General features: G+C 42.3%; 1 protein-coding gene across 2 annotated transcripts in view; it reads left to right on the top strand.

Moving 5' to 3' along the window:
- shisa7 (shisa family member 7) overlaps positions 1-16,021 on the top strand; it is a 100,946-nt gene that overhangs the window by 39,939 nt on the left and 44,986 nt on the right. The gene's annotated exons all lie outside the window — the stretch shown is intronic.

Below are 16,021 nucleotides of genomic sequence, written 5' to 3'. Positions count from 1 at the left end.
ACTCTGATGGTCAAATTCTGCATTGCAAAATGGCCTAATGGCATTTTGTATAGTTTAAAGATTTTGGCTAGTTTTATTTTTTGTTTTTAAAAGAAGGACATTAATTTGAATTGCTGTGTTTTGACTATTCTTGTGTCTCATGTCCCTAATTATGATGATAGTTCTAACCCCCTCCAATCAAATAGCAGTAAGTTATTCTTCTAATTACAATTGTAAATGTTTCTCTTTTTTCAGTCTTTAAGCCACTGTTCTATATAGCAGGGAAGTCATGCTTATGTAACTAAAACAAGTCACAGTGATCTTTTGTTACATGGCAACTTAGTTGTGATGTAATGATTTCAAAAAGAAGGAATTACAAGTAACTTGGTCCCTCCATGATCAGGTTTCCAAGTACCTCATACTTCCTGTTGCATCCATCACAACAGTTCACTTTGTGTAAATAATATAACAAGAAACATTTACATTTTTAATTAGGAATAGCAAGGCAGCTGCTATACCATCCGTGGCCAAAATAACAGTTGGAGGCTGTGGACCTTATCATACAGTCATATAGAGGCAATCCCCAAGTTACAAACAAGATAGGTTCTGTAGATTTTTTTCTGAAGTTGAATTTGTATGTCGGAACAGGTACATTTTTTAAGTGTAATCCAGCTTTTATATATATACTAGCTTGGGGACCCGGTGGTGCCCGGGTCATTTGAGAATGGCCTTATTTGTCTTTCAATGTTATGTATTGTGTTTCGAGTGGGTGAACTACAATTTGTAGAAGCGTGGCTCAATCCTCCCGAAACCCTGCCAGTATGAAAAGTTAAGCATTTTGGATCTGTGTACCAAGTGTGGTCCAGATATGTCACTGGGTGGTCATTGCCTGGCTTCTCACTAACACCTGCAGTATGTTCAGTTGGTCATGAGGGTTCTCTGTGCGAAGTGTGGTTGTGGTCCATTGTCTGTGGGGGTCACTGTTTCTCTGGATGCAGGTGAACTATAACTTTCTTTCCCCCCAACTTGTCCAATAGGTTGTATTGGTTATGGGGGCTCTGTGTGGAAAGTTTGGTCCTGGTCCATCATCGGTGGGGTTTGAAGTACTTATTCATTGGAGGTAACCTATAAATCCCAGTACCTACTACTCCTAAATGTCCAGGTCAATTCCCCTTGAAACCCACCAGTAGTCAAATCTGGTCATATCAGGTATGGATGGGAAATGTGGTCCAAACCCATCATTATTTGGGTTTCTAGCGTTCTGGGTGTAGGTGAACTATAACTCCTAAAAATTCTCCAGTAGGAGTCACAATGGTCTGACTTGATGCAGGCTAAACTACAACTTAAATCTCCCAAACTCCTGCAGTAAGTTTAGTTGCAGCTCAATTCTGTTGTTTGTTTTGCAGACAGATTTGAAAGGGAAGGGCAGTAGGCGGGGTCATGGAAATTCCACAACAATGGAGAACCCTGGAATGCCTGCCTGTGGTGGAAAAAATAGCAAAATGTAGGATGAAATTGTCCCCAAATGAAAGTATTCCTTGGGTGGTGGTTTGTAGTCTTTGGGGAGGACATTGGCAGGGGTTGGGGTATATGTTGATGGTGTTCGCTGTAACCTCAGTGTCAGTGCAAAGTAGTGACTTGCTGGGTTTTGAGCAGTGCGGAGTGTAGCCTGTTTGTGGAGGCCAGAGGCTGCCTGTGTGAGCGGACACATGTGCCACATACACACATACGGGTTTTGGCTTTTATTATGGATTTAGATTTAGATTTAGATTAGATTAGATAAATTAGATTAGATTTATATTTAGATAGATTAGATTTAGATAGATAGATTAGATTAGATTAGATTAGATTTAGATTATACACACACACACACACACATACATACATGCTTTAGATAGCATAGGGTTAACACCCCTATGACATTTATTTTGCCATTTTTGCCCCTGTTCAGAAGATTTCACCTCACTTTCTGTCCCTGTGAGAATTGGATTTTGAAAAAAAAAAACTGGCTTGTTGTGGAAACAAGAATTGGTGCTATTGCTTTAGTGGAGACCCCTTTCCCCCATGATCACTCTTTCAGGAGTGAATTTCTCTTCCATGGAATAGATTTCTCTCACTTCGTATTGTTCCCCCCCCCCCCCCCATTCTTAACTATGAGTTGTTTGTAAGTTGGATGTTAGTAACTTGGGGACTGCCTGTATCCCATTTCTAGTGCCCTGTGTCTGCGGTTATTATCAAGCGATGCTCTGTCCGTTTTGTTGCTAACCTGTAACCACTCATAGGCGAAGGATCTGCCATGTGTATCTACTGTAAAACAGGTGAGAATTGACTTCATTCATCTCTAATTTCTCTACATACATCAAATTTGTGTGTGTGTGACCATACTCCCAGACCACCTTCTGTGCTAGTGAGGTGTCTTTCGAGGCATGTTTTGTAGGCTGTCATGTCCTACCACTCGATTCTCCTTTGTCAAAGTAGCCAGCAGTACAATTCCAATGGCAGCCCAAGAAAGAACATGTGCAGCCACAAATGTTTCCCACTTTCCCTTGTTTTCTTTTTTAACATTGAAATTACGCAACTCGGTAGGAACCAAAAATGTTTTAATGTTTCTCCATTGGGACAAAAGAACAAAATTACACAAGATCTTGCAAAAATATTTTTCAAAGAAAAGACAGTGATGTTGGGGAATATCAGATGGAATGGCAAGAGTCATCGGTTGGCCGTGTGATGAGTCAAAGGCTCGTTATTTTATTTGATATGGGAAGGCGAGAACCGGCGTGTGATTGGGTGGGCATGTATCCTGTATTTATCCAGCCCTCATCTTGCCTTGTTAAACTACGGGTTGCTTACCAACAACCTCATCATATTGGGCTAAAATTGGTGGCATGCGCTGATTCTAGCTCAGGTTACCCATGAACCCTGTGTTGCCATTAAATCTATGGGGGAAGCCATGCACACCATGCATGCTCACACCTCTCCCCTATGCGATTGCCTTCCCATGGATTTGGGTGATATGGGGCGTGGGACGCCAGATTCCTCACACTCCTCTTTGAAGCGGAGCACCACTGGCTGTTTGATGCACTGGTTAAAAAGCATATTCTGGTGTGTGTGTGTGAGTGTGAGATGAGGTCCTATGTGTTACTTGACCTTGGAACACCACAGTTATCAGGAGATTGAGGTACCTCTTTGTTCCTAAAGAAGTGGGCTGTATCTTCCCAAAAGGTGTGCTGAAATAAATCAACATATTTTAAATACACCGCAAGGTTCTTTCCCACTTTTGACAGCATGTGTGTATATATGTTTAACCATTGTTATCAGCAGAGCCAATCTGGCTAAATAAACATACTGCTTGAGGTGCTGGTTTCCATTTGCAGGGTATTGTAAAAGAAATAATACATAAAGGAGAGTCTTTTTAAAAGGCATTCTCTCTCCCTATACCCTGTAAGAGTAGCCTCAGCCATTCAGGTCCCATCCACACTGCCATATAATCCAGTTCAATTTAGTTAAACTGCAATGTAGACTCATATAATGCAATTTCAAACAGAGGTTTCATACTGCATTATATGGATATATATATATCAGCCAGCTCAGATTCTCCCATCGCATTCTGCTACATATGTCAACCTGACCGCACTTTCTTTGGGATAGTAAGAAGACTCACTTGGGCCACCAAAGAAATTCAAAGCAGAGGCATATAATATAGGCAGCTGTGCCATTTTCGCATTGGGCTTTGTACTGTCTGACCCTCACAAAACAGTAACAGCTTGGGCTCCTCCAAGTCAGGTTGTACTGAATTCAGAAATTGGATGTGGATGACAATTTTCAGGAATTGGCAACCACAATGTGAAATGTCTGCTGCGTTCAATAGAATGTGTCCCACCGTTCTTCATCATTCAGAGTAGCTCTGTAATATACAGTATGTGCAAAGGCATCTTGGCAGAGCTTGGTACTTTGGAGCACTGCAACCATGGTGACTGGTAGTTTGGTGGAGTTATTGTCCAGAAAAAAGTAATGTTTCCAAGCTCTGTTTTCCTGTGGATCCCTTCAGAGTACATAATTATAGTATTACCACCTCACCTAAACTGCCCTGGCTCCATCTTGTGGAATCCTAGGATTTGCAGTTTAAGGAAGGGCAGTTAGACACCACCGTTAGGGAGCCCCAGTGCCTTATGAAACTAAAAATTCCAGAATTCATTAATATGCAGCCCTGGAAATTAAAGTGGGCTCACAACATTATGGTTGCATCTATACTGTTGACATCTGATATCACTTTAACAGCCACGGCTCAACAAACATGGACAATTTTCGACCCACCAGGTGTTTGGGACTTCAACTCCCAGCCAATAGGCTGTTACGAATTTTGGGAGTTGAAGTCCAAAAACACCTCGAGGGCAGAGGTTTGCCCATGCCTGCAATGGAATCGTAGGCATTGTAGTTTTGCAAGGTCTTTTCCTTTCTCAGCCAAACTACAAACTACAAATTCCAGGATTCTACAGTATTGAGCCATGGCAGTTAAAGTGTCAGACTGCATTAATTCCACATTGTAGATGCACTATATAACTGTATAGTGGGAAAGAGACTTGAAACAATCTCCGACTGACATATCAACCGATCACAAATATTCTGCGATGTTTTTCTTTCTAGTGCTAGGGGTTTTTGGGGACTTTCTGACACATTTCTGTAATCACGCAAAGATGCCAGTGCCAAATGGGGGAGCTACATGATCTGGTGCCAATTGGGAAACAGAGGAAGCCAAGAAATATTTGTCAGCTGTTCTGGATTTTGTAGGACAATGCATCCACACCGTATAATTGTAGCAGTTTGAGATTATCTTCACTGCCATGTCTTCATTCTACAGAATCCTGGGCTTTGTAACTGAGAAGGGCTAGTATATACTTTTATTTTAAAATGGAAATTTGCCTTCTGTACATTGACAGAAAGGTGCTAAGACATTCTATTTGCACTTGAAAGTGTACTTTAATGTTCTTGCTGACCTGTGTAATAAAATGGACCAGAGTGGGCAAAATATTGCCCTCTGCTTGTTGCTGAAGTGCAAATCCAAGCATCCTTGCCCACCATCAGTAGTAGTGAGGAATGCTGCGAGTTGTAGTCCAACAACATCTAAGTGGAATCTAGCATTATAATTGTGTGGTCATGTGAATGTTACTGAAATCTGAAAACCATTTGGCTTGGTCTTAAAGATATGTTCTATTCAGCAAAGCAATGTCTAGAAAAAATGCACAGACTAGGTACTGATCATCTGATCTGGGAGCTGGTGAAAGTAAAATGCAAAATTATTTGAGACTCCACAAGTAGATTTATATTTCCTTTTATGTGCCTTTTGTAAGCAAACAATCAATCCATCAATCAAACGATCACTAAGATAAGGGGATAACTACCTCAAGGCAAGTAAAACCTGTTCGGTGAAATTTGAGTCTCCTATGCCCTCCTTCTTTATGTTACTTTCCTAGGAAATTCTCCCCTTCTTCTTTATATCTTGATCCTTTCTCTTGACTCAGAAATCCAAGTGTTTAAGAAACACCGTGTTGCCCTGATGCCAATAACTATGTGTTAAAAGCAAACAATCAAGAACATGCTTCATTCTGTCCCTTCTTTATACAGCCCATTCGTGGTTTTATGACATGTAGGGATTAAAGGGTTTGAATGCCCCATCAGCCGTAAAACCCACCAGGACAAGTCACACTCTCTCAACCGAAGAGGAAGGCAATGGCTAAACTCTTGAACAAATTTTGCTAAGAAAACCCAGTGGTATGGCCACCACAGCTCAAAAACAAGTTATTGTTAGGTGCCAGCAAGGTTGGATCTACACTGTCATATACGCTAATCCATTTTCTGAATCCAGATTATCTGCTTTGAACTGGAGTTTTTGGCAGTGTAGATGCATATAATCCTGTTCAAAGCAGATAAGCTGGATTCAGAAACTTGATTATATGGGAGTGTAGATCCAGCCTTTCTGGCACCTATGGATAAAAATTGCCCTCCTTGCTCTCCTTGTATATTTTAACCATGCTCAGATTGCTTCTATACCAGCCATTTGAGTTGGAATTCCTGCCATTTGCTTCCCTTTTGTTGTTTTTAAAAGTAAAATCAAATATTTCAACCAATCCGTTGCATCCTAGTGTTTTCTTTGGCTCCTTCTACATTGCCCCAATATCCTAGGATTTGATCCAAGATTATCTGCTTTAAACTGGATTGTGGAGCTCCCGATGGCGCAGTGGGGTAAACCCTTGTGCCGGTAAGACTGCTTACTGAATCCGGGGAGAGTGGGTGAGCTCCCTCTGTCAGCTCCAGTTCCCCATATGGAGATATGAGAGAAATCTTCCATAAGGATGGTAAAACATCAAAAGATCTGGGCGTCCCCTGGGCAATGTCCTTGCAGACAGCCAATTCTCTCACATCAGAAGCGACTTGCAACTCAGTTCACTCCTGACACAGAAAAAAAACTGGATTGTATAAGTCTCCACTGCCTGATAATCTGGGATCAGATTCTGGGATATAGGGGCAGTGTGGAAAGGGCCTTTGTTGTCCTCTTTCATTCAGTTTACAACACAACTGTAGCATCTGTCTGTTCAGTATAAGGCAGCTGAAATTACAAGGATATTCAGAGGGGGGCAAGTACACTCGGAGACATCCAGGATCCAGAATATGGCTTTAGTATTATTTATTATTATTTTAGGAATTTCTATGCTGCCTTTCTCCAAATGGACCCAAGGCAGCGCACAACATCAATAAAATAAGCAAAGTAACATAAAACATTCATTAAAACATTCATTAAAACAAACTATTAAACCATAAAAGTTACAAGGATGCTTTAGTGTATCAGGTGATAAAATTCAATTCAATTAAATACCTCTAAAAATTCCCACATATCCACAAAAGTCAGGACTCAATAAAATCAATTAAAAGCTTTTTCAAATAGGAAAATCTTCAGTGCTTTTCTGAAAGACATCAGGGAGGGAACTGCTCTGATTTCTTCCGGCAGCTCATTCCATAGCTTTGGTGTTGCTCTGGAAAATATGCCTTCTCTAGAAATTTTTAGCCATAGATTATCCGTACATCTGAGTGGTCTGCCTGGTCTGTATCGTAGGTGTCTCAAGTAGCCTGGACCAAAGCCGTGTAGGGCTTTATAGGTTAAAACCAGCACCTTGAATTGGGCCTGGAAACAAATTGGCATCCAGTGGAATTGTTTCAGCAGAGGAGTAGATCCGGTGAGTAACCTGGCTGCCATTCTTTGAACAAATTGAAGGTTCCAGACACCTTCACACCTAGAATGCATTGCAGTAGTCCAAACCAGTGCATGTACCACCGTAGCCAAGTCAGATTTCTCCAGGAACTGGCGCAGTTGGCACACCAGTTTTAATTGTACAAAGGCAGTCCTGGTCACCACCGTCACCTGAGCTTCCAAGTTTAAGTCGGAGTCCAGAATCAACTGAGATTTCAGGGGGAGTGTAACCCCATCTTGCTCAAGTTGTGACCCTATTCTCGGATCGATCTTACGCGAGACCAGCATTACTTCCGTCTTATCTGGATTAAGCTTCAATTTGTTTGCCCTCATCCAGTCCATTATCACCCCCAGACACTGTTTTAGGTGTGGAACTGCTTCCTTGGCATCTGATGGAAATGAGTAATAGAGCTGGGCATCATCCGGGTAGAGATGGTACCGAACTCCAAAACTCTGGATGATCTCTCACAGCAGTTTAATGTAGATGTTAAATAACATCAGGAATAAATAACATCAGGGACCCTACAATTTACAGGCCATGGGGCCGAGCAAGGCTCCCCTAACACCACCTTCTGGAGATGGTCCATTAGGAAGGACTGGAACCATCATGCTAGTTTGCAAAGCTTCATTGATTTCTTGCTGCAATTTACACTGACTTTCCATGGGGTCTTCTTATATAGCGGTATTTTACTTCAATAAGCTTCCTTTATCCCTCTCTATTGTCGTAATGCCAGGACTCACCCTCTGCTCTGCGTCCACTTTCTGTATACTATTAAGTAGGCCAGATGATACGCTCTGTTTCCTCTCTTCCCAGGTAAATGACAAAGCATAATGCCCTCATTTCACCTTGATATGGGAACACACCCTTTAGCGAAGACTACTGTCATAATTTCCAAGCAGAAAATATGTTCTGTGGGTGTATATTTGAATGAAAATCTGTGAGCAATTGTGGTTGGTACTTAATGCAATGCTTAATGATACCACCAGAGTCTCCCTAGATCTCTGATTTTGGACCAGAAACCTCAGGGACGACTAACGGGTAACAATACATACAATACCCCACTGTTGATGCATGGATCTCCATTCATGAAAAGCAAGGGTTGTTGCAGTCAAGGCTTCTGCATTCTCAGTTTAAGACTGGTTTGCACACAACTATTATCAACCTAAGAATGACAACAATAATAAAGGTAGCAAGATTGAACTAGAAATAGGAATTATCCAACATGGTGCAGTGATTTTAGTACTAGCAATCCCAGGTTATCTGCTTTGAACTGGATTATATGAGCCCCCACTGTCATATAATCTGGGATAAGAAGATGATATAATCTGGGATCAGATCCTGGGATATAAGGCAGTATAGAAGGGGCCTAAGACAACAAGGTTCAAATATAGCAAATCTCCACTGAGTAAATCTTGCTAAGGAAATCCTAGAAGAAGGTTGCCTTAAATTGGAATTGGGGTTAGGATATAAGGAACTGTCAAATATGTAGGTAGATATCCCTCTGTTTGAAGGGCTTTCAGAAGACAGTCCATTATTAAAAGACAACTTTTTCATGTGCTCTCCAGTCTATGTTCAGTATTTTAAAACATAAATACAAGATAGGGAAATTATCAATCTTTTGCACCTTTACTTCAGACTGAGCAGTCACACAGGTGGCTGCCTTGCCTACTGCGGTATGATGTCATGCATTTCTATTTAAATGATGGTAATTATTTCTAAATTGGCATCTATGCATATAAATTAGCCCATGCAAATTTGATGCAGTCCTGTGCCCTGATACAGCTCCTCTTTTCTGGTGAGGGAGGCAATATGTAAGCAGCCAACCTACCTGGTTGAAAAGCCATACCATCCAACTGCTCCAGTTTGAATGAGATGGGCCTGATTAATTCTATACCATCTGACTTTTTCAGCTGTTTTTAAAATATCCCAGTTTCTCTCTTCTACTCCAAATGTTCCTATTTATTAAATTACTATAAACCAGGGATATTCAAACCTTTTAAACAGAGGGCTGGTTTGCGGTCCCTCAAACCTTTGGGGGGCCAGACTATAGTTTGAAAACAATGAATGAATTCCTATGCACACTGCACATAACTTATTTGTACTGCAAACAACCATGAAAGAACAATACATGAAAAACAATTTTAACTCACATAAGGTAAAGGTAAAGGTTTTCCCCTGACATTAAATCTAGTCGTATCAGACTCTGTAGGGTGGTGCTCATCTCCATTTTAAGCTGAAGAGCCAGCATTGTCCATAGACACCTCCAAGGTCATGCTGCCGGTATGACTGCATAGAGCAGGGGTCCCCAAACTTTTTAAACAGGGGGCCAGTTCACGATCCTTCGGACCATTGGACGGCCGGACTATAGTTGGCCACCAAGCAATAATAATAATAATAATAATAATAATAATAATAATAATAATAATAATAATAATAAGGGTTGGAAGAGACCCTTTGGGCCATTGAGTCCAACCCCCTTCTGCCTTTGAGCACCAAAAGCACAAGCAAAGCAACCCTGACAGATGGCCTCCCTATCTTAATGTTAATACTATTACTAATAATAATAGTAATAATAACAACAACAGTAATAAAGAGTGTTGGAAGAGACCCCTTGGGCCATTTAGTCCAACCCCCTTCTGCTTTTGTGCACCAAAAGCACAAGCAAAGCACCCCTGACAGATGGCCTCCCAGCCTCAATGTTAATACTATTACTAATAATAATAGTAATAATAACAACAGTAATAAAGAGTGTTGGAAAAGACCCCTTGGGCCATTTAGTCCAACCCCCTTCTGCTTTTGTGCACCAAAAGCACAAGCAAAGCACCCCTGACAGATGGCCTCCCAGCCTCAATGTTGTTAATAACAACAACAACAACAACAACAACAGCAACAATAAAGAGTGTTGGAAGAGACCCCTTGGGCCATTTAGTCCAACACTCTTCTGCCTTTGCGCATCAAAAGCACAAGCAAAGCACCCCTGACATATGGCCTCCCAGCCTCAATGTTAATAATAATAATAATAATAATAATAATAATAATAATAATAATAAAGAGAAGAGGAAAACCCTTGGGTCATTTAGCCCAACCTCCTTCTGCCTTAGTGCTGTGGGGGCCGGATAAATAGCTTCGATGGGCCACATGTGGCCCCCGGGCCTTAGTTTGGGGACCCCTGGCATAGAGCGTCATTACCTTCCCGCCGGAGTGGTACCTATTGATCTACTCACATTTGCATGTTTTCGAAGCGCTAGGTTGCCAGAAGCTGGTGCTAGCAGCAGGAGCTCAACCTGCTCCCGGGATTTGAACCACCATCCTTTTGGTCAGCAAGTTCAGCAGCTCAGAGGTTTAATCTGCTGCACCACTGGGGGCTCCCAACCAATATAAACATACTAATATTTCAGTGGGAAGTATGGTCCTGTTTTTTGGCTCATGGAATAGTCAAGTGAATTAGGATTGTTGTTGTGTGTCTGCAAGTAATTTCCCGCTTAGGGCGGCCCTAAGTCTAAAGTTTAGGGAGGGGTAGATGACCTTGGAAGGCCATATCTGGGCTGTGGACCTTAGTTTGGGGACCCCTGCTAAAAACTGAGTGCAAAGAGCAAAAGTAGTCTATACTCAGAAGGTTTGCCCTTCCCTGTAGATGCAGACAAAAACAAATGACTAGCTTATGTGGTCTTCCTCATGAAGACCTTGATCACACTCTGATCTTGTTTAGCCCAGTTTTCATCTATGAAATTTGAGATGACATGTGAGATTGTTCAAGAATTCGCTGGATTTGGGTTACCCATCTCCACAAGTCCTTTAACCTACCTGTAGTCTCTTGGATTAGGGCACCACAAAAGGCTTTGTGAGGGCAAAAATACAGCATGAATATAACTGCCTTGGTGTCTTGGGTGTCCAGAAAGTTGCTAATATGAGGAGGAAGTGGAACCAGAGAAAGAACTGGCACGAAATCCAGGGCAGGCGTTACCTAGGTGTCAAACACCCACGTGCCCATGATGGCAAGAAAATTGCCCTGTCAATGGAACTTCCTGCTAAGAGCCTGCCTAATTTACTTCTCGCTATAGGATCCGAGGAGGACGTGCCGAAATTTCTCAAGATGAAAAGAAAAGTTGGGTAGAGGGGGGAAAAGAGAAATTGGTTTCCCCCGTAGAGGCAAAAAAGAGCTGGGCCCAACCCCATTCCTGGGGTTCCTTCCCACTCCTATCCCTGTATAACTCCTCGTGCCAGCGTGGCATGGGGAGAAGTAGGTAGCGAACAAGAAAAGGGAGCCTGTTGGGTTACTGTGGTACTCCCATTGTCATGGCAACTGGATGATATTCCACACACTAGGAAACATCAGCTAATTGAGCAAAATTGCTGATTCCCAGCCCCCCTCCTCCACACAGGCCAGAGAAACTCAGGGTAGGAGTGAGGAATAAAATAAGGGAAGAAGAAGCAGGGATCCCTTGCCCGGCATCACCACATAGCTGCCTCCGGGATGGAGGCGGCTGTTTGTACGCAGAGAGAGTGTCCTGAAATGTGATCTGGGTTTTTTTTTTTCTTGTCTAGGAGAAATGGCTGCAGTCCAGGACCAGGACTGAGAGAAAGGGAGCTTGTTGAATGAAGCAAGAAGGAGGGAAATAGAGCCTTGGGGTCTGAGGAGGCTTAGAGGGGAAGGTCGGAGGCATGGGTTGTATTGGAGGGACCAAAGAGGCAGGCCAAGTGCTGCTGGGATGCCGTCCTCCTGCCCCGGCACCCCAGATGCAGGATCCGTTCTTGATGCCGCAAACATTGCAGCTGCCCTGCAGGCTTGAAGCAGCCAGGGAGAGATCATCACAGCATGTTTGCAAAGGTTACCCAGCCCCCTCGGGGCTCTTGACGGATCTTCTGTGCAGGCAGCCAACTATCGGAGCTGATATTCAAGAGGCAGATTTGGCAGTGCGAGGAAGTGGGAGGGAGGTTAGGCAAAGACAACTGTCTAGACAACAGTTTGTGAAGGTATAGATGCTTCCCCACTTATCCACTCTGGCGACAGAAGCTGTCCATTAGAAGCTCAAGGCAAGGAGCCAACAACATCTGTGAAATTCAGGTGCCATATTGCTCTCCTAGACTGACATCATCTCGGACAAAGGATGTCAAATAATCCGTCTTTGTTGGCCAAGTCCCTTCGTCTTAGCAGAATAGCATCCATGAAAAGTAAGGATGGGCAAGATATGGCAGTCTAGATTTTTTTAACTAAAACACCCATCATACCCAGCTAAGCTAGTCAGTGTTGAGGAAAGTTGGAATTTGGTGGCCAGATTTTGCCCATTCTTGGCATAAACCCCCAAGACATCAATGTATTATTTACATCTCTTGACAGTTACATTTACATTCTGCCAGTGAGCAAAAGGCAGTGTGTATGTACCACTTCCATGAGCTGATTGGATCATTTATGCATGGGTATCACAAATATATTTACGGAAGTTTAAACAATTTTAAGATATATATATAGAGAGAGAGTGTGTTTTCAAATAAAAAAAAAGTCTGCATTTTTGTAGTGAATCCAGAACACATACAGTCTATACACACTCCACCAAGCAAGACTTGCTTGCAGGAATCTTGCAGTTCAGAGTTATTTTAGACAACTTGAAAGTCACAGTTCAAAGTGAGAAGGGCCTCATTCCAGTCCCTGGCAAGCACAGCTCCTCTTCTTCCCAGATCTCTCCCCCTCACTTTTTCTTTCTGGACTGACCTAGCAAGTACACTCCTTTTTAGGGTTTTTTCACCCACTGGGCCATACCTATCATTCATAAGTGTTACATACATGCCTCTCCTCAGAAGAACTTGCATGGCCTCCATTTCACTGATAAAAACTGGGACATATGTGACCAAGCTACATCAGAGTGTGGCAAAAATTGTTAACAAACTAGGATAGGCCACATCTGTCTGATTTTGCCCCAGTCTACAGGGAAGGACAAGATTCTGTCCCTTCCTCTCTCCCCCTGCTGAATTAACTGAGTATGGTGGTGTAATGCTCTCATCATTGGGCTATGGCTGTGGAGATCACATTTGAATCCCCTCCTGGCCATGGAAACCCACCGAGCGACAAGTCATCTTCTCTCAGTTCGGTGACAGGCAAAGGCAACCCTCCTCTGAACAAATCTTGTCACGAAAACCTTGTGATGGGTTTGCCTTAGAATCACCACAAGTCAGAATCAACTTGAAGGTACCCAACAACAGCAAGAATGACTTTTGCACTTTGAAATCCCTTTGAAGCAACTGAAGAAGAAACAGGACAAAAGAGGAAAGCAGAAGGTGGAGAGAGAAACCGTACCTTGTAAAAGCAGATGAAAACCTTGAATAACAGAGGATTAATTGGTACTGTTCCTGCCAAATCAGGACAATTAGAGGGCATGAACTTGTGAGGCATCCCAGGCCAAGAGAGTGACTAACCACAGGTAAATGAGGTCCCATCTACACTGCCATTATAATGCAGATTGAATTTGATTATATGGCAATGTAGCCCTTATTATCCAGTTCAATGCAGTTCAATCTGCATTATATGAGTCTACACTGACCATATAATGCATTTCAAATTGCATTATATGGCAGTGTAGATGTGACTCGAGTGAAGCGCTTGGCTCCATGGGGACTTGAAAATGGACCTCCGGAGTCCCAGTTCAATACTCTGATCCTCCCACACTGATACTACACTTTTCCACACAATGCAACTGCTATCCATTTCTGTAAGTACTGGAAGGAACACATGGGCTGCTATTCCCTGCTATAGAAGAGATTACTCAGGACGTTTCTCCTAAGCAACTTAGATGAAGGTAGGGATGCACACTCTATCCCAATCTATACATGCTGGTCTTCAAAGGGAACTTGACCTCTTTGAGGTTATTCTGCCTTTTCAAGATCATTTTCTGGATAAAGTTGAGTGACAATTTGGTTCCCAAACCTAATGATAAGTACAGTAATGGCCATGAAGTGAAGCCCTAACTTCTGAAATGGAAATCCAATGGCTTTTGGCTTAAATGCTATCAGCGGAATAATCCCTGCAGTTGCAGTATTCCATTGGGATCACAAACTTTTGTAAGGTATGGTTTCCTATCTCCTGAATACATGTACAACCCCTTTGGAGACTCCCCCAGCAATATGGCTAGCTCAGGATAGCAAATGTTAATATTTATTGGGTGTTCTGTTAGAGTCATATAAGGTTAAGGACTATAAAGGCATTTCTGCCACAGAAATACACATCTAGAACACTCCTGGAAGATGGCCACAACCTTCTAAGGCAGTTTATTCCATAATTAAACATCTCCAACTATAACTTTTGTATTCACATTTGCTTATTTTGTTACACCAAGACATTTCTGATTGATTTCAACACTAAAGTGACTCTAATGGGCGTGTTTTGGTGGTATTTATTCAGAGAGAGTTTGCCTTTGTCTTCCTCGGAGGCTGAGAAATTGTGACTTATCCAAGGTTACACGCAAGCAATTATTTGAACCTGGTCACAAGAGTCGTAATTCAGTGCTCAAACCGTTACACTATACTGCCTTGATACTTAATCATGATTTTGATACTATTGCCATGATCTCCCAACCTACTTTATAGGGCATCAGCTGCATGGTGAGAAGGAAGGCTATTCTGCCAACAATCAGAGCATGGTTGAATGATGTTTCCATCTGGTTTGGGCGGGTCGAGCCAGGAGATATTCTTTAGTTAAGTATGAAGCTAAGTATAACTGATACAGGATTTCAGTCAAGCCTTTCAAACTTCAGTTTATGTACTGTGCCAATGTAATCCCCTTCACCAAAAATAAAATATTTAAAAAATACAGAATCTGATTTCTAACCCTGTCCAGTCAGGCGGACAACTTATCAAAACCTTACTCCAGTTCAAACAATATAAATGTATAGGGAAGTGAATTGAGGGCTGATGAGGGAACAGGCATTTTGGAAATTCAGGCCTGGCGAGTCTAAAAAAGATGTAGGCATCTCTCTTGACTCACATTAGAAAATGAAATCTGGCTCTCTGCATATTCACAGAAAGCAGGTCTTTTGTAAAGCTAATAAGTCTTAATTGCTCATTTCCAAAATATCTTGGGCTACAACAGCAGATAGGTCACAGCAAATATTGTTGCTGGGGAAATGCATTCTGCAACCCACACGCACTTGCTGTGCTCATTGTGGCTAAACTCAGAGGGAATAGAAAAGTCATGGGGGAAACAGTAGATGGCATGATTGTTCCTGTTAATAAGGACTTAGAAAAAAAGAGCCCTGATACTTTGAGCTCTGAACTTGGCAGCACTGCCCAGGGCAATAATTTCTAACCAGTTGAGCTCTTATTCCTTGCCAGCCATTTTAAAAGCAAAGACTGCTGGAAAAAGGGTGTCAACGTGTGATTTCTTCCCACAGGTGATTCTGAAGTCTTTGTGAATGTGTGCCTTGGCTTCTTGCCCTCTCTGCAACAGCCATGACACCCAAACTCCTTGCATGATGGAGAGAAATTCAGCGGATAAAGCAATTGTGCCCCATGGTCCAAGCAGGGGTCCTTATTCCACCCTAGCAGATTTATACACCCTGTTTTCACAAATATGGGCCAGAGATTTACAGTGAAGCGATGTTTCCCCATCACTGTATTCCTGGTGCTTCTCTTTGGCCTGGTACCCCAGGGCTTCCCCAATGCTTAATCTGTAAACTTGTTTGTGCCATAATCATAAAAATGGTGATACCGCTGAGCATGTACAGAGGGTATCTCTCTCAGCATCAAGTAAAAGAACGAAACCTCTTTACACAAGCTACCAGGCAAGCTGGATGCAGCAAAGTAAAAAA

Source organism: Anolis carolinensis, chromosome 6 (assembly GCF_035594765.1).
Source record: "Anolis carolinensis isolate JA03-04 chromosome 6, rAnoCar3.1.pri, whole genome shotgun sequence".
Taxonomy (NCBI): Eukaryota; Metazoa; Chordata; class Lepidosauria; order Squamata; family Dactyloidae; genus Anolis; species Anolis carolinensis.
The sequence above is the reverse complement of the archived record's forward strand: the minus strand, read 5'-3'. Positions and strand labels throughout refer to the sequence as shown.